This window comes from Neoarius graeffei, chromosome 9 (assembly GCF_027579695.1).
Source record: "Neoarius graeffei isolate fNeoGra1 chromosome 9, fNeoGra1.pri, whole genome shotgun sequence".
Lineage (NCBI taxonomy): Eukaryota > Metazoa > Chordata > Actinopteri > Siluriformes > Ariidae > Neoarius > Neoarius graeffei.
The window spans coordinates 47,099,133-47,118,416 of record NC_083577.1 but is presented as its reverse complement, the minus strand read 5'-3'; the positions used below and the strand labels follow the sequence as shown (position 1 = coordinate 47,118,416).

At 40.9% G+C, this 19,284-nt stretch overlaps 1 protein-coding gene across 3 annotated transcripts in view; it reads right to left on the bottom strand.

Annotated features, from left to right (window-relative positions):
• nck2a (NCK adaptor protein 2a) overlaps positions 1-19,284 on the bottom strand; it is a 114,486-nt gene that overhangs the window by 14,451 nt on the left and 80,751 nt on the right. The gene's annotated exons all lie outside the window — the stretch shown is intronic.

Below are 19,284 nucleotides of genomic sequence, written 5' to 3'. Positions count from 1 at the left end.
CTGCTGCAGTCACCATTCCGTCTTACTTTCAATTTCTTCATGAATAGTTCCAGTACGATCATAAAAATACAGCTTCAGATGACGAGCTCTTTGCCTCCCTCTCAAATAGATAGACAAACATTGTAATAATGATTATCTACAGACAAAGGCAGAAAGGGAAAAAACAAACAGCAATCTCTGTTCCTTGAGAGAGAGAGAGAGAGAGAGAGAGAGAGAGAGACTATGAGCAACAGACACACAAAGGGAAGAGGACATCAATGAGTGCGTGTCTGAGAAGAGAAAGATGACGCAAATTTATAAAGACAGAATAACTTAATCCATTTTGTTCATGATGTTAAATATAGCTGTCTTTACACAGAGATATAAAAAATTACAGAGCCTGTCGATGTATGAGCAGAGCCTTTCAAAACATATTTCTATTACTCAAGGCAACCACACAAAGCTGCAGCAGGCTTGCATAAATAAATAAAATGGTTAATGAATCTGACATTTCTCCAATGTATTGCATGGGTTATAAGATGGCACTGTTGTATGGCAGAATATGCACTGAATAGTAATTGAGTGATTAAGTATTCATGGTATTGCAGGCAAGCACACTTAAAACCCTGCACTCCTGTTGCGAGAGACCCTCAGGCATGGCTACTCTGTCAAAACAGCCATTAGAGAGGCAGTGAGCATGTTTAAGTGTGCGCGTGTGTGTGCGCGCGCGTATATATTCGAGGGCTATCATACCGAAAGCTTGGGTAAGTATCTATTTATAAATGTGGGGATACACACAGTCCCGGCTTTTACAAAAGAATAACATAAGTCATAATCAGATGATACATCAGGAAATTCAGATGCATAAGAGGAAAAATGTAGGCCCATGCACATTTCATTCTCTCACATTTGATTTATTAAACAACTCAAAATGAAATCCATCTACCAAAAGGGAACATACCATACGTGCACACTCATTCCATGCCCACATATACCCACACTCACACCCCTGCATAGCCGTGCATGCTTACTCATGCACACTCACCCACATCAAACAAAACGCTTGTGAAACCCTTATGAGGCATTTCAAGTGAAAAAGTATTTCATAAACAGCACCCATTTTCTTTAAAAGCATCGCTAACCGACACTTCAATTATAAAAGCGCTGTTACATTATTTTTCTTATTCTCATTAGGAGTCAGTTGACACTGACTAATTGAGTGCTTGAGCTTTAATGCAGACCTGAAATGTCATTCACTCTCTGCTGGCACACAGAGTGCTGGCACAAGACTACAGTTCAGGTGTCAACTGAAGAGGAAAAAAAGTCAGAATGTTAGATGCATTTAACACTTACGTAACTACTTTTGTATTCCGTCATGAAACATCTGTTAACTACATCTGCACCAAAAATAAAATAAATAAATAAATAAATAAATAAAGGGGGGTGGGGGGGCCCTCATACCATCTATACTTCACTGCATCTAGACATGGCACCAACCTGATATGTAGTATCCAGATCTGAGCAACAGCAGCATTAAATCCAGGATAAGATATCAGAGGAAAGAACCATGACATGATTCGGTTACAAGCTAGGTTATTAGATGTTAAAATGAATAAAGAAAGAAAGAATTCAAACTGCAGATTTTTGCTCATTTCTACCCAGTTTGGTCACCCACCAATTCCCACCCACGAGCGAGCTCTCCCCAATCATACATCAGCTACAAACTAGCAGGGAGGCTGAAGGCCAACACGTGATACCTGAAGCCAACCAACGACATCTTTTCAAACTGCAGCTCGTGCTGAGTCACAGGGCAGCACAATACATTAAAAGGAAAGCACTATCTGCCCTTTTCCATGCACATGAGGTCACGGATGCCCAAGTTTAGCCAGTGATGTGATCAACAGGGGAGAAAAAAATATGCCATCCCCATGGCTGTGGTATTGTTGGGATTCAAGCAGACACTCTCCTGATGATAGGCTAGATACTTTTCTACTGTGATACTTGGGAGCTTATGCGCTTTCACTTTTTATATATATATTATTCTTGTTCTATGGCTTTCAGTTTGAAATACAGTGGGGCAAAAAAGTATTTAGTCAGCCACCAATTGTGCAAGTTCTCCCACTTAAAAAGATGAGAGAGGCCTGTAATTTTCATCATAGGTACACTTCAACTATGAGAGACAGAATGGGGGGAAAGAATCCAGAAAATCACATTGTAGGATTTTTAATGAATTAATTGGTAAATTCCTCGGTAAAATAAGTATTTGGTCACCTACAAACAAGCAAGATTTCTGGCTCTCACAGACCTGTAACAACTTCTTTAAGAGGCTCCTCTGTCCTCCACTCGTTACCTGGATTAATGGCACCTGTTTGAACTCATTATCAGTATAAAAGACACCTGTCCACAACCTCAAACAGTCCCACTCCAAACTCCACTATGGCCAAGACCAAAGAGCTGTCAAAGGACACCAGAAACAAAATTGTAGACCTGCACCAGGCTGGGAAGACTGAATCTGCAATAGGTAAGCAGCTTGGTGTGAAGAAATCAACTGTGGGAGCAATTATTAGAAAATGGAAGACATACAAGTCCACTGATAATCTCCCTCGATCTGGGGCTCCACGCAAGATCTCACCTCGTGGGGTCAAAATGATCACAAGAACGGTGAGCAAAAATCCCAGAACCACACGGGGGGACCTAGTGAATGACCTGCTGTTGAGAGCTGGGACCAAAGTAACAAAGGCTACCATCAGTAACACACTACGCTGCCAGGGACTCAAATCCTGCAGTGCCAGACGTGTCCCCCTGCTTAAGCCAGTACATGTCCAGGCCTGTCTGAAGTTTGCTAGCGAGCATTTGGATGATCCAGAAGAGGATTGGGAGAATGTCATATGGTCAGATGAAACCAAAATAGAACTTTTTGGTAAAGACTTAACTTGTCGTGTTTGGAGGAGAAAGAATGCTGAGTTGCATCCAAAGAACACCATACCTACTGTGAAGCATGGGGGTGGAAACATCATGCTTTGGGGCTGTTTTTCTGCAAAGGGACCAGGACGACTGATCTGTGTAAAGGAAAGAATGAATGGGGCCGTGTATCGTGAGATTTTGAGTGAAAACCTCCTTCCATCAGCAAGGGCATTGAAGATGAAACGTGGCTGGGTCTTTCAGCATGACAATGATCCCAAACACACCGCCCGGGCAACGAAGGAGTGGCTTCGTAAGAAGCATTTCAAGGTCCTGGAGTGGCCTAGCCAGTCTCCAGATCTCAACCCCATAGAAAATCTTTGGAGGGAGTTGAAAGTCCGTGTTGCTCAGCGACAGCCCCAAAACATCACTGCTCTAGAGGAGATCTGCATGGAGGAATGGGCCAAAATACCAGCAACAGTGTGTGAAAACCTTGTGAAGACTTACAGAAAACGTTTGACCTCTGTCATTGCCAACAAAGGGTATATAACAAAGTATTGAGATGAACTTTTGTTATTGACCAAATACTTATTTTCCACCATAATTTGCAAATAAATTCTTTAAAAATCAGACAATGTGATTTTCTGGATTTTTTTTTTCTCATTTTGTCTCTCATAGTTGAGGTATACCTATGATAAAAATTACAGGCCTCTCATCTTTTTAAGTGGGAGAACTTGCACAATTGGTGACTGACTAAATACTTTTTTGCCCCACTGTATGTTATAGGGTTGCTCCAGTTACTGGTAATTTTGCCTGCCCTTTAAGACTAAGCCGACAGTTCGTTGGCGTGACGCAAGTCTAACACCAACAGTGAAGAGTTCTCCCTCTGACCAGTGACCTGCCACACGGCATCGAGTTATCTAGCTAAGTTTGGGAAGCCACTATTCGATTCGGCAACTGCTGAACGAACCAGTGACGTTAGATTGCTGAAACTTGTCAAGAAACAAGGCTCTCTGAGCGAGATATGGCGATATTTTGATTTTAGGGCAAGTGGTATGTGTACGAAGGGACTCCACCTATTCCACTGTCTGCAAACGGTGCCTCGAGTCGTGTGTGGCAGGAGAAGGCAATATGACTAACCTGATGAAACGTTTGATTCACATACAATCACAGTCTGTGCAAAGAATTCCAGGAATGAAGTGTGTGTATGATGATCACATAAATAAATTGGAAATAAGATTGTCTCGATAATAGGTTTGTCCAGTGTTAGCTTATTCACAACATCTCCTGTCCTGAATCTAGCTATCAGACTAACCCGCTTGTAACGCGAGTCTAGCCGACCTAACTTTGCACAGGGCTGACTGACAGTCGTGGTGATGATGGCACTCAGGCTGCTATTTGTCTTCATGGGCTACGTCCACATTAATATGTTATAGTTTTAAAACACAATTTTTGCTACGTTTACACCTGGCGTCCACACTACTCCAGAGTTTTTGAACCACAAAATGGAGTCTTTTGGAAATGCTGCTGGTCTCATTTTAGTTTGAAAACTCTGGGATAGTGTTCTAGGGTAGACGGATGAAAACAGAGACTTTTGGAAAAGATGACACAGACAACCATGTTTGCTTCCTGATTGGGTCTCAGTCACAGTGTATCCTTCCCCGATTTGTCAAGCTACCATCATGTGACCTTTTCCCTGGAAGAAAGCAATCGGCATCGGTTGTTTATACCGGCATGCGCATGCCCAATGTACGTGAATGGTCACGTGATATGTGTTTTCAGGCATGTTAGTGTGGACAGAGGTTATTTCTGATACACAGCTAAAATGCTCGTTTGGACGGAGATAGTTTGTTTTAAAATGCGGTTTAAAAACTAAAACATCGGTGTGGACGTAGCCGTAGCTTACTTAGCACTTTACTCTTTAATGAATTCACAAATGAAAGACTAACGAGCATTATAGAAATAACCTTAGTCAGATGTTTGTAAAATTAGTGACGAATAAATCCTTCTTTCTACACCTGTCACCCACAGAAGCAGGAAGTCAATGTTTTCCCTCATGTAATGCAGTGTTTAGACGATACAACTTTTGAGGTTTATCGGTTTGTATGAATATTTCTTTACTGACTGCATTGACCCTGAACTTTTACTCACTGTTCTACTGTATTTAACCTAAAATTTTGACACAGAGCCAACCCTAATATAACCCTAATAACCCTTACATGTGGTACATCAAACAATACGTTTGAGAGTCCAGGACTCAATTCTTCAGCTCCACTCCTGCTCCCACTTCCCCCTTCTGAAAAATAATAAACTTTGCCTTTACTACAAAGGCAGACGCAACAGAGCAAAGCATCTTTTTTTCCTTCTAAGCCAGCAGCTACAGTATGTGGCTAGGGGTTATTGTACTGGATTTGGCACATGGACAGAGTACAACAACCGAGAATACAACTCTCAATATGTTTAAAATCTATTGTGTGGGAGAGCTTTAGCTTCCCTGGATGCTATGACACTTGGAGCAAAACAGTGGTGGGCTGAAAACACGATCGAGACAAAAACACTAAATAACACAGGGCAAGTCTCCTTAAAGCATTTCGCAGCTGATTCAGTCCAGGCTAGAGAAATCACTGCTCCAAATGGGATGTTAATATGCCAGAGATTTTAGACCCTACTTAATGGTGGAAGACCTGGGAAGCAAGCTGGTTATACTTTGGTTATCTCACCCATATACACTATACCTGTAAATACTGACTAAACATGCAAAGATATAAAATTGAAAGATATAGAAAAACAACAAAGAAGGTAAAAAAAAAATGGTTGGGATTGGAAGAGAATTTGTCTACTGCGTGTGTTTTAAGGATAAATGTAACACGTCTGCTATGCATGTGCAGTACTAGTTATTATCTGTAGCCTTTATCCTTATTAGAGCCCCGTGTGATCCCTATGTCTGGAAAAGAAGGATCATTTCCCTGGCGCTCTCATTCCTTTCAAGCATTACTTATGTATTGCAAAAGCCTGGTGTACACGGACGATTTTCCGTCACTTGGTCACGCAACTTTTTGACGCAAGCGAAAAATCGCTTTGCGTGCGGATATTTGCAACGGCGATTTTTTTGTTGTTACTTGCGACAGATCACAGGTATCAAACAGGCTTGACCAAAAAAAATAATAAATTGCCAGTCACTGACTTGTTGCAGAGATATCGCCATGTGGGTGTCTTTGCAATAATGAAGCGATCACCTCCAAAGGCCAAGCCAATCCCCGCCCACGAAGTAGTCATGTGATTTCCACATGACTTGCATCCCCCTCCCCAAATCGCCCACTGGTCGCAGATAACGCACACACGAGAGGGGAAACTTACGTCCAAAAATCGCAATATGCTTGCGATGGAAAATCGCCCTTAAAGGAACAGTCCACCGTACTTCCATAATGAAATATGCTCTTATCTGAATTGAGACAAGCTGCTCCGTACCTGTCCGAGCTTTGCGCGACCTCCCAGTCAGTCAGACGCAGTCAGATGCGCTGTCACTCCTGTTAGCAATGTAGCTAGGCTCAGCATGGCCAATGATATTTTTTGGGGCTGTAGTTACAGTAGATGCGACCAAACTCTTCCGCGTTTTTCCTGTTTACATAGGTTTATATGACCAGTGATATGAAACAAGTTCAGTTACACAAATTGAAACGTAGCGATTTTCCATGCTATGGAAAGTCCGCACTGTAATGACAGGCGTACTAACACCTTCTGCGCGCTTCGGCAGCACATTGATATCTGAGCTCCGTATCAATGCGCTGCCGAAGCGCGCAGAAGGTGTTAGTACGCCTGTCATTATAGTGCGGACTTTCCATAGCATAGAAAATCGCTACGTTTCAATTTGTGTAACTGAACTTGTTTCATATCACTGGTCATATAAACCTATGTAAACAGGAAAAACGCGGAAGAGTTTGGTCGCATCTAACTACAGCCCCAAAAAATACCATTGGCCATGCTGAGCCTAGCTACATTGCTAACAGGAGTGACAGCGCGTCTGACTGCGTCTGACTGACTGGGAGGTCGCGCAAAGCTCGGACAGGTACGGAGCAGCTCGTCTCAATTCAGATAAGAGCATATTTCATTATGGAAGTACGGTGGACTGTTCCTTTAAGGACAATAGACGGTTCTCGTGCCACTAATCAGGGGGAGGGAGAGAGACATGGCTACTCAAATGTACACCTGTTTAATAACGAGGATCATTAAGAAAAGCGATACCTAGGCCACAGAGTAGGACATCAATCCTGACAGCTGAAAATTCATTCAAAACCACTTGGTAGTAATCAATCTTCCTCAGCTTAATGTCACCTTAAAAACACATAAAATCATGCAAGATCAGTTAGGAGGTACAGCTGGATTATAAACATCCTTTCAGCCTCAGTCACAACTGGCCGTACGTGCTCCTACGGCCGGTCTACGTGCAAAAACCGCAAGAAACGCACAGAGGGCGCGCGTGAAACGCACGGAGGACGCGCGTGACGTGCTGATTTTCGAGCCGTAGACTGGCCGCAGAGGTTCTCTGTCATGTCAAACAAACTCTACGGGCGCTTACATTTTTTTCAGGTTGCAAGACAAACTTACGGCCAACGTGCGTCTTTCTCCATGAACAAAAAAAACGCAGCGATTTGAGAAATGCCAAAAATCGCACAGCCAAAAAATCGTATGTCCGGTTGTGACCTAGGCTTTATATTAAAAGAGCTTGAAACAGACTCAAAGTTGCAGCTGTGTTCACAAGAAAACTCGCACGCAAGAGGCAACAGTGCAGTTTCAAAGCCACGGACGAAAGAGCTGTATTAACTGTCTTTTGTCAAGGAAATGGAAAAGCCATAATTTGACCTTGAAGAGATTTGGTCTCTCAAGAACAGACAGTTTCCCATAACCCTGCAGAACTGAACAGTCCCATACGCTGTCTTCCACTCTAGGGATTAAAGCATTTAATACAGATAATACATCCGCTAGACTCGAGTTCAACAATCTCAACACAACCATTTAACCAAGCTCTCTCTGTCACACCATTAGTGCTGACCGCACTTTCTAAAGTTTCAGGTGCTTTAAAATCAGATGTCTATCACAACTAAAAAATAAATATAGTAATATGGTGAGTTAACATTAGTCATGAAAACCAAGCTTTGTATCTGGATGTGAGCCAGGGCTCGACCGGGCGGGAATCAACGTGCGTATACAGGGCGTTTCAAAAAATTTGATATTATTTGAGATGTAAATATCCCAGGATGATGTCAAATTTTTTGAAACACCCTGTATTATCAGCTGATATGAGCTAATTGTTGATAAAGCGATATTGGCTTTTATAACGGCCAATAAAATGACAATTAAAAAAAGAAATGGAGAGACCGAAGATGGATTCTTTATGAGCGGTGTTGCAGCATGGTTTGTTCACCTGAGGACAGACCGCAACTCCACTGTTAGCAACACGCAATCAGCTGACCCAAGCTGAGTCGAGCAGAGGAGCAACGGCAGGCCAAACAGATGAAGGCGTTCAGCTATTTAAAAGTCAGTTTCAGTTGTACACATAAATTAATGGTATATGAGTGATTCCACGCTTATGGGTACTGAAATGGGGACATGAACTTATTCACCTAAAACCATTTCTTTTTTTACCATCAGGTCACAAAACATGTAATCTTTAATGAATGATATGTTAAAATTCACACTTTAATTTTCTGAGATGTAATAAAAACATATTTATATGCCAAAGTCAAGCCTATGAGTTCCAAAATGATGTCTGTTACATTACTTCTGTTACGATTGTCCATCTCGCGTCTGTTACAAATTAATTACAATCTAGCTATATACCATGTTAATCTTATTGAAAGAATGTGTATGTTTATTCTACTACACGTTTCACATCACATCACATTATCTCTAGCCGCTTTATCCTTCTACAGGGTCGCAGGCAAGCTGGAGCCTATCCCAGCTGACTACGGGCGAAAGGCGGGGTACACCCTGGACAAGTCGCCAGGTCATCACAGGGCTGACACATAGACACAGACAACCATTCACACTCACATTCACACCTACGGTCAATTTAGAGTCACCAGTTAACCTGACCTGCATGTCTTTGGACTGTGGGGGAAACCGGAGCACCCGGAGGAAACCCACGCGGACACGGGGAGAACATGCAAACTCCACACAGAAAGGCCCTCGCCGGCCCCGGGGCTCGAACCCAGGACCTTCTTGCTGTGAGGCGACAGCGCTAACCACTACACCACCGTGCCGCCCCTACACATGTTTATTAATTATATTTGCTAAAACATCACCTTCCTATGTTTCAAAAAGTAATTCTACATTGTTAAAATTGAGAATATATATGTCCACAACACTTCTGTTACGTTCTGACTTTGGCATATAAATATGTTTTTATTACATCTCAGTAAATTAAAGTTATCTTTTAACATATCATTCATTAAAGATTACATGTTTTGTGACCTGATGGTAAAAAAAAAGAAATGGTTTTAGGTGAATTTTTAAAAATAAGTTCATGTCCCCATTTCAGTACCCATAAGCGTGGAATCACTCATATGTACAATTTTTTTTGCTTTAACTTAAATTATTTTGTACAGTCCCGACATAAACAAGTGAATAAAATAAAGTATCCTAAAGTAAAGTATTTTGGATTAAACTGTTTTTTTCCTCCATAATTAATTAGGCTATACCTTGAAAAAACCCAAACTAATAAATGTGCATGTTTCCAAATGAATAGTTATGTATATAGGCCTAAATAAATACATTCTGTTGTGTACATTTAGGCCTACTTGGCTATTTTGGTACAATTCACAATATTTTAATACATTTCTATTTGAATGAAGTCATCTCCCCTCGGCCAGTAATATCAGTTACCGGAAAATCACACTTTTTTTTTTTTTTTTTTAAATCTGTATTGGTGCCAAAAATCTCTCATCAGTCAGGCCCTAATGTGAATATCACTCCTTTTCTGAACGAAAGAAAATGCCCTCAAAGCCAATGAAAACAAAGTCAGAGGTCAATGGAAAAACTCTTGAAACCGGCCTGAACTGCAGCAGACCTGGCCTGAACCCTCCAAGAGGATTAAAATGGGTCCCCATTTGGCTGAATCAGCATTTTACACCTACTCAAGTTATCGTTTCATGCACAAAGCCCCTCGAACAGGAGGAAGCACAATAAACACAATGAAAAGGGACAAACTGGCAGACTCCTTGTGTTTGCCATCTGGGCCAAACTGAATAGGAAAAGCACCCGGACCTCTCCTTTTATTTTCATTACTTCATTTCCTGTCTTCAATTCCACCATGCTTAGAAGACCAACACATTATTCTCCATTCAGCATCACGTTAAACAGAACCGCTCATTCTGAACTCGGCTAAAAGAGAAGAAAAGCGCCATTTGGCTCAGTGTGAGTAGGTTAAGGACGAAGGTTTGTACCCTGGCAAAGACACTGCAAATGGTCTTCATAACCAGTTTCACACTTCCTGTTGCTGTTCCACCAGCTAATTAGCCTAACTTACCCACAGAATGTCTCTGATTAGCTTAGAAATTACAACAGTGTTTATTAAAGTGTAAGTAATGCCTTATTGTAATGCTTTAAAATGAATATACATCATTAGTAACGACTAAAATTAATTAATAAAGCAGGGGGAAAATAATATTATTTGTTATTTTATTATCAAGCACAAAACTAACGATAAATCACGGCTTCCGGATCCCGGAAAAAGGCAGCCTTGCCTCAGGGCTAATCTCACATGATGTTATCAGAGTCATTTCGGTTCATCTGACTCCGAGCTTGTTTACTCAACGAAATTGGATATTGTTGTTGGATTCTTACAAAAGTAACAATGTGAACGCGCCGTGTTGTGTTTGGATGTTCAAATTCATATACAACAGGACATTTGGTTCACGAATTTCTGAGAAATGACACTAATCTAATGCGACAGTGGGTGAGGTTTGTGCAAACGAAGTAGGCAGATTTCATGTCACCTACTAATAATAAGTCTGATTCATCAAGTGTTCATCACCAGAACAACCACATGGGAATTACTGGAGCAAAAAAGAAACCCATTGATTTAATAAATGGCATTTGATCTGACATTGGGACAGTTTGTCGATTCCCCTATTATCTCTCATTCACACACACACACACACACACACACACACACACACACACACACACACTGCACCAGACGCAGGATTATGAGCAACATTTACATGCTCGCAACATCCGATCTTATCATATCTGATGCATTTTAACAGGAAGAAAAATGCGCGCGCGCAATCATTATTAATTATTAACTGAAACGTGCTAAATGCTCAGATTGCAATATTGCAAGACTCAATTTGTTTTGTTCAGGAAAACATGATGAAAGGTGACCACCGTGTTCTGCATATCTCTCTCTCCATCTCACACACGCTACAGGGGAAGACTGTCGTGAACTGAGTGAACTGGCAGTTTCTCATCTTGGGGGTTTGAAAAGAACCATTTACTCCAGAATATCCTTCATAAATCATCTGCTGCTTCATCCGACGTATAAGAATCCCTATCACTATCAGAATTCTCTCCAAACCGTGATTGCATATCGAGACTGGTCTAACCACTGCTGCGCACGGGAACGAAATTGATACCGGATTGTTACACGTGTGACGTCACACACCCCTTCAGGATCTTCCGGTTCAGTCTCGGCAGATTCCGTGAAAATTGGCTAATCTTATTGATTTTCTATTAATTTATGGTCTTTTTGGATCAGCTATGGTTCAAAAACACATGGTCAATCAACATAATGATTGTTGCTTTGTACAAGGAAAAAAGTGGGGTCTAGAGGCATTACATTCACTTTAAAGAGGCATATTTTGTCACACAAAATACGGAGGGCGGGAGTGACGAGTGTTGCAATTTACACTGTATTAAACAGATGCAATGACCATCAACATGGACACTCAACTACTCAGGAAAAAAAAGTCATTTAATATCTCCCTAGACAAAGCTTTACCCTGGACTGTGTGTTAAAACACAAATAGCCATCATTTCTACAAGAGAATTCGACATCAAGTTTCTAAAGTCACTATAATTATAATAATTTTCTGCTGTTGGCTTTGATGAAAATCTAAAGCTCTGGCATTGAGTCAGTGTTTTTTCAGTGGTTATGATATCAGGACGTTAACTGTTGAATCACACCCGGAAAACAAATGTAATGTAACATTTGGCTGTCACACCAGTTCATAAATAGGTTAATGGGGGCATTTATAGGTAAATGATGACTGCAGTGGGACACGGACATAGAAAATACAAAGGAATCACAGGCTTCTGTCATAATACAAAATAAAAATCCATTCCACAGAGCAAATAATGGGAATTTTAGACTTATTCCTTATACTAGTGGTTCAGAAACTGGGTTCTGGGGACCACCATGAGACATTTTTTAGTGTTACAGTGGTATAAATCACAAATCACAACAGGGCCAGCATAAACTCCAAGAACCTGACATCATGGCATTAGAGAACCAGTATGGATGCTACAAATATTGTACTATGAGAAAGTTTCATCACCGCTCATGCTTCATACACATTATTCATCACTCAGGTGTCATATATATATATATATATATATATATATATATATATATATATATATATATATATATATACACATACATGTTATTTACCAGCTGGGAGGTCCATATCGTGAAATACCATGACCGAGGTCTTGAAAGTACTGAGCGAGGCCCTCTGGGCCGAGGTCAGTATTCAAGGCCGAGGTCACTGTATTTCACCATACGGACCGACCTTAAGCTGGTCAATAATATATTTATTTTTTTCTTTACCAAATTCTAACAGGGCGGCACGGTGGTGTAGTGGTTAGCGCTGTCGCCTCACAGCAAGAAGGTCCGGGTTCGAGCCCCGTGGCCGACGAGGGCCTTTCTGTTTGGAGTTTGCATGTTCTCCCCGTGTCCACGTGGGTTTCCTCCGGGTGCTCCGGTTTCCCCCACAGTCCAAAGACATGCAGGTTAGGATAACTGGTGACTCTAAATCGACCGTAGGTGTGAATGTGAGTGTGAATGGTTGTCTGTGTCTATCAGTGTGTTTACATGCACATCCAAATCGAGCTGCTGTCGGTAATCGAGCTAAGGGTCCCAGCAGGGGTGCCAGAGAAATCCAATCCTACATGCACACAAGGAAATCGAGCTATTGTGTGAGGTACGTTGTGCACCCGAGCCACAGGTGGCGCTACACGCCCCATCGTGTTGGTACACTTCCGGTTGTCGTCATGAAGAAGAGCTATTCAAGAGTGTAAACAAAGTTATCAGTTCCATGTTCACAAGAAGAACGACGACGAGGACAGCAACATCAATATATATATATATATATATATATATATATATATATATATATATATTCAACTCCTTAAGCTGAATGAGCATGAACTCTATCTCCTCATTGCTCCAGAAGTGCACGTTTCTACTACTGTTGTCATGCCGACCGAGGCTGTTGTGTTTCCCGCTTGTGGTCTCATCACTCCTGGAAGGGGCAGTGCTGAAGTAGTAGCTCGACTACGTAGCTCGATAGGGTTTACATGCACTAAGTAGCTCGGCTACAATCACATAATCTAGGTTGCGTAGCTCGATTACGAAAAATCCAGTTCGGTTCGATTTCAGCCGAGCTAAGGTGTTTCCATGGCATTTAGAACTTCGATTTCAGTCGAGCTACGGCAGAAATTCGATTTTCTCTATGTGCATCTAAACGCACTGTATGTGTCGGCCCTGTGATGACCTGGTGACTTGTCCAGGGTGTACCCCGCCTTTCGCCCGTAGTCAGCTGGGATAGGCTCCAGCTTACCTGCGACCCTGTAGAACAGGATAAAGCGGCTACAGATAATGAGATGAGAAATTCTAACAGAAAACGAGAGCGCCCGAAAGGGAAAACAGAGCCGCCGTTTTGAATCCTCATTCACGGCTGTAATGCAAATTGCTTCCTCCTCAGTATACAAGTGAACTTCCATGGCAGGGAAAAAAATACATTTTGCCACCTATGTAGTCCCCTATTTATACAAATTGAGTCATTCAGGATTCAGCCATGTTTTTGCTCGGCGTTAGCAACAGTTAGAGGTTTTTAGCTTTCTCCTGAAATGTTTTCTTTTATTTCTTTTTCCTCAGGGTAGTAAAACTCGCTTTTGCTGTGAAGACTGTCGTTATCGCTATCCATGCTGTAAAATTAATGCTATTCTCCTGAGAAATGCTGGCAAAAATGTATAAGATTTTTGATAATCTTATAAATAAATCTTATAAAAAAAGATAAATGTTGACAAAAAATGCTACTATGTTTGTTGCTGTGAACAAGCGAGTCGTCAGAGGTCCGTAATCGGGGTCCGTAACTGGGGTCTGTATTGTAGGATACGGACCCGCTCGCCAGCCAATCAGAGCGCAGGATTTGATGGAAACCGGACAGCGAAAAAAATAAAAATGTTTATACCACAGTGCAGTTGAATGCTCAAATCTGGTTGGTCAGAAGCTGCCAGTTATTTTTGTCTAACAGCACGGCTCAGACAGTAGCTCTGACTAACATGAACGATAGCTAAATATTAATGTGCTCATACTAATTTGATATTGTTTTTATACATTGGTGGTAGACGTTTAACATTTTTGGGAGCAGTTTCATGTGTAACAGTCATGGTGCTTTGCAAAGATTCAATAACTAAAGTTGCTGGTGCTGTTTGAACGTGGTACAAGTGAACAGAGGAAACGGCCCTATTGGCCACCATTTCTAAATATCAAAGATTTAACGGTGCGGTTAAATTTTATATTATGACAATGTTGTATTAAGATTTAAAAAAGAAAAGAAAAAAGTTAAAACGAGTAAAAATGTATAACAATGATGTGTCCTTACTTCACAAAAATCTGCCCAGTTCACTTTGAATTCAGTCAAACGATTTGCAGGATGTCAATTCATAATTTAGTACAGAAGAAACAATCCCATGACTCTGATCTGAGGCAGACCACAAGACAAAAAAAAAGGCGACTACACTGTGCATTAAAACACTGCGTTCACTGCTGCAGTCCACACACGATGCTCATTCAGTCAACACATTTATAAGACAAAGCCCTGAAGGTATGTCATCCCTAAAGCCTTTCCATTACTTTCAACCACATCTCATTCTTTGTAAACATTGATACTCTGTGATATTCTTTCATGATTTTTCATCCTAGCCACTCAGCTAAGGAATGCATTATTGTTGTACCAAACAAAATCTCTATTGTCAACATGGGTGTTAAAGCTGTGACAGACAATCTAGATCAGCCTGGGACCTCGGCCTTTAAAATCTTAAGCTTCCAACACGTCGCCCAATCCTACGGACATTCTTTCAGTTTCTGCAGGAAAACCTCCTCAGCTGGTGAGAGTCAAGCTCAGTTGCCTTTTATTCTTTGTAATTAAAAAGACAATGTCGTGGAAAATAATACAAAGTTCACAAAATATATGTAAAGTATACAATTAATCGAACATTTTCAAGAAGCATCATAAAAAATAGCCCTGTGATGACCTGGCGACTTGTCCAGGGTGTACCCCGCCTTTCGCCCGTAGTCAGCTGGGATAGGCTCCAGCTTGCCTGCGACCCTGTAGAAGGATAAAGCGGCTAGAGATAATGAGATGAGATGAGATCATAAAAAATAAATTAATAAATAAAAACACAGCACACTTTGCTCTGGAATCTTATTCTAAACCTTTTTTAACTGAAGATCCTGAAAAAATGGCATTAGTATAAATACGCAGGTGATCACAGGAAATCATGCGCGCTGATTGGTCGAGATATTTGGACTATTTCTCGATCATCACCTGGAGCAACTCAGCAAAATCACTGTCACCAATCACTTTGTCACTGTAAGTCAGGAAAAATTATAAATTATGAAAGAAAATGCTGTTCCTAAAAGCACTAAAGATGCTACGAAGTTTGGTCTAAAACTATTCAAAGGTAAAGTGAAATTGTGATTTATTTTATCGATTTCAAAACAAAGTATTTTATGTGAGTTGGAATAGATAAGTGACAAGCCTGAGCGTGCCTTTATTACATTTGCATGCCGTTTTTGATGTTTGAATTACGTTTTTTAAATATGATTTTTAATTTTTTTAATAATCATGTATTTATACTAAAACACTTATTTGCCTCAGGCTCAGCGAATATTGGTGAATAATAACCTCGATTTCATCTCTGTTATTATTCCCCGAGGCAAAGAATTAATTTAGTATAAATACTAAATCCTGTAATTCAACACTGTATATATATATATATATATATATATATATATATATATATATATATACACATACACACACACACGTACATATGTACATAGGTGTGTGTGTAAAAAATGTCATAGAAGAAATTAGTCAGTCAATCAATCATCATTAGAGCTGACATTCACAGTCGATCATGTGGCAGAACAAGGCAGGATTGTTGTGCCATTCCAATTACGTTCACGGCCTTCACTAAATATCCTCCGTCTGTGTCAGAGGTCTGACGACTCTCATGCTCATCCTTCAGGCCATAGCTATGCTCCCTGTTCTAGCGCTCGGCATTCTCTCATGTCACTTATATTTCACCCTTAGCGTTTCTTCACCCACCTTCTAGCACTCAGGCTGCTGCTTACAGTGTTGCTATGACAGTGTATGGAACAAGCAGGCGTGAGGGTCAGGACATTCAAGCTGACCTGGCAACACCAGGTACCATCAAAACACACAGAGAATTGACTAGCAAACCACAAAGACACAGGCCAAGTGAAAGTTCAAACAAACAAATAAATAAATAAATAAAGGGGTGGGGTAGCACCACACTGCTGGGTACATTTATACCCCCCCCCCCGTTACTGTGAACATTCTTAACTGTTCACAGTAACAGCAATTTTGATCAGGGGTGCCCAAACTTTTGCATACCACTGTGTGTGTTATATATACATACATACACACACACCCCTATATTATACATACATATACAGGTAGTCGTCGACTTACAACCTATGCGACTTACGACCGATCGACTTTACGACCGTCTGGTTATGACTGGCAAGTGTTTCCCAGCTCAGCTAGCTGAGCGTACGACAGTTTCCGCCCCAGCTCCCGGCAGCGCCTCTTGCCGTGTACAACAGTTTCTGCCCCAGCTCCAGGCACATGCACAGTCTCTCTCGCGCTCCCTTACGCACTCCGTCATACAGTTTCTGCCCCAGCTCCAGGCACATGCACAGTCTCTCTCGCGCTCCCTTACGCACTCCGTCATACAGTTTCTGCCCCAGCTCCAGGCACATGCACAGTCTCTCTCGCGCTCCCTTGCGCACTCCGTCATACAGTTTCTGCCCCAGCTCCTGGCACATGCGCAGTCTCTCTCGCGCTCCCTCGTGCACTCCGTCATACAATTTCCGCCCCAGCTCCTGGTTTATGAAACGAGCAAATCCTCCCGCCAGCCCGAGCGCTGCAACAGCTGATGATGACGTAGACGACCCACAGCCAAGCACTAGTGATGCCAGCGGTCACTAAATTTTTTTTTTTTAAAGATATTTTTTTGGGCTTTTTTCACCTTTATTGGATAAGACAGTGTAGAGACAGGAAATGAGCGGGAGAGAGAGACGGGGAGAGATCGAGAAATGACCTCGGGTCAGAATCGAACCCGGGTCCCCGGATTTATGGTATGGCACCTTATCCACCTGAGCCACGACGCCCCCCCTAAGTTTTGTATTTTGCTATGTTTTACATTTGTATTTTGGTATGTTTCAAACTAAAATGTTTTCTATTTTTCACACCTGTATTTCGTATTTTTTGTTTTGCACATATTAAACGAACTGTACTGTACGCAATGTAGTATGCAGTGTTTGACTTAAACCAAATAATGAGCCAAGGTAATGAAATAAGAAAATGTTGATAAAATAAGACTTTAAGATGATTACAATATCATTACACATCACAATATACTTACGTTCATTTAACATAGGCCGACTTACGACCAGATCGGTTTACGACCAGTCAGTCGTAACCAAACGCAGTCGTAAGTCGACGACTACCTGTATACACACACACACACGTGTATATATGTGTATATATATATATATATATATATATAAATAATATATATATATATATATATATATATATATATATATATATATATATATACACACACAATTTATACAGAGATACACACACACATAAAATGTATATGTCTGTATGTATGTATGTTTACTACAGTAGCACCCAAACCACAGTTTGACATGTGTGTGAGCGACAGAGCCGCTCGTGTGTGAACTGAATCACTCAGTGCGTTTACATGCACACAGAGAAAATCGAATTTCTGCCGTTGCTCGACTGAAATCGAAGTTCTAAATGCCATGGAAACACCTTAGCTCGGCTGAAATCGAACCGAACTGGATTTCTCGAAATCAAGCTACGCGACCTAGATTATGTGATTGTAGCCGAGCTACTTAGTGCATGTAAACCCTATTAACTATGACAGTCGCGACATTAATCGCGATTAAATATTTTAATCGCTTGACAGCACTAATATATATATATATATATATATATATATATATATATATATATATATATATAGTGCTGTCAAGCGATTAAAATATTTAATCGCGATTAATTTTAATCGCTTGACAGCACTAATATATTAGTGCTCTCAAGCGATTAAAATATTTAATCGCGATTAATGTCGCGACTGTCATAGTTAACTCGCGATTAATCGCAATTTAATCGCACATTTTTGTCACATGAAAAACCATTGTAATTCTCTTATCAGCATAAAAAACTGAATGGGCTTGTTTTGTACCAATGTTTTTTTTTAATTGCAGAGCATAACACGTCTTGTCACAGCCACTGACATCCATAACTTCCATATTAGATGAGAAAACCAAGGGATGAAAAATAAAGTGCATATCACTGTGAAAATAAAAAAATGTTTTATTTTACTCTTCATTAGTTTCTTTTGAAGAGAAGTATTTGCCATAAAAGAAGAAAAAAACAGATAACAAAAATAAAAACATTCATCATACGTTCAAAAACGTTCATCATAGTGTGGCACTGTATTATCTAATTCTCACTGCTTATAACTCTACACCTCCCCGGTGGGGATGAGCTGGGAACCTGAAGACTGAAGGAACAGTATTGAAAAGTATTTTTCCAGTCTCACCTGTGAAAGGTAATCCCATGTGATCTCGTTTGGACGGTAAACCTGTTGGTACAGTTAAACGCAGCACATGAATGAGGCATCTTTATTCTCGGCTACTGTCTAGACGCTATACCAGAGACGGCTGAACAATCTCCACTTTGCCCCATCCAATATGGCGGCGAGGATGTTTATATGTCTATGCCTTTCTCCATCACTCACACGTACTCTTATTGAAGCAGCACGCGA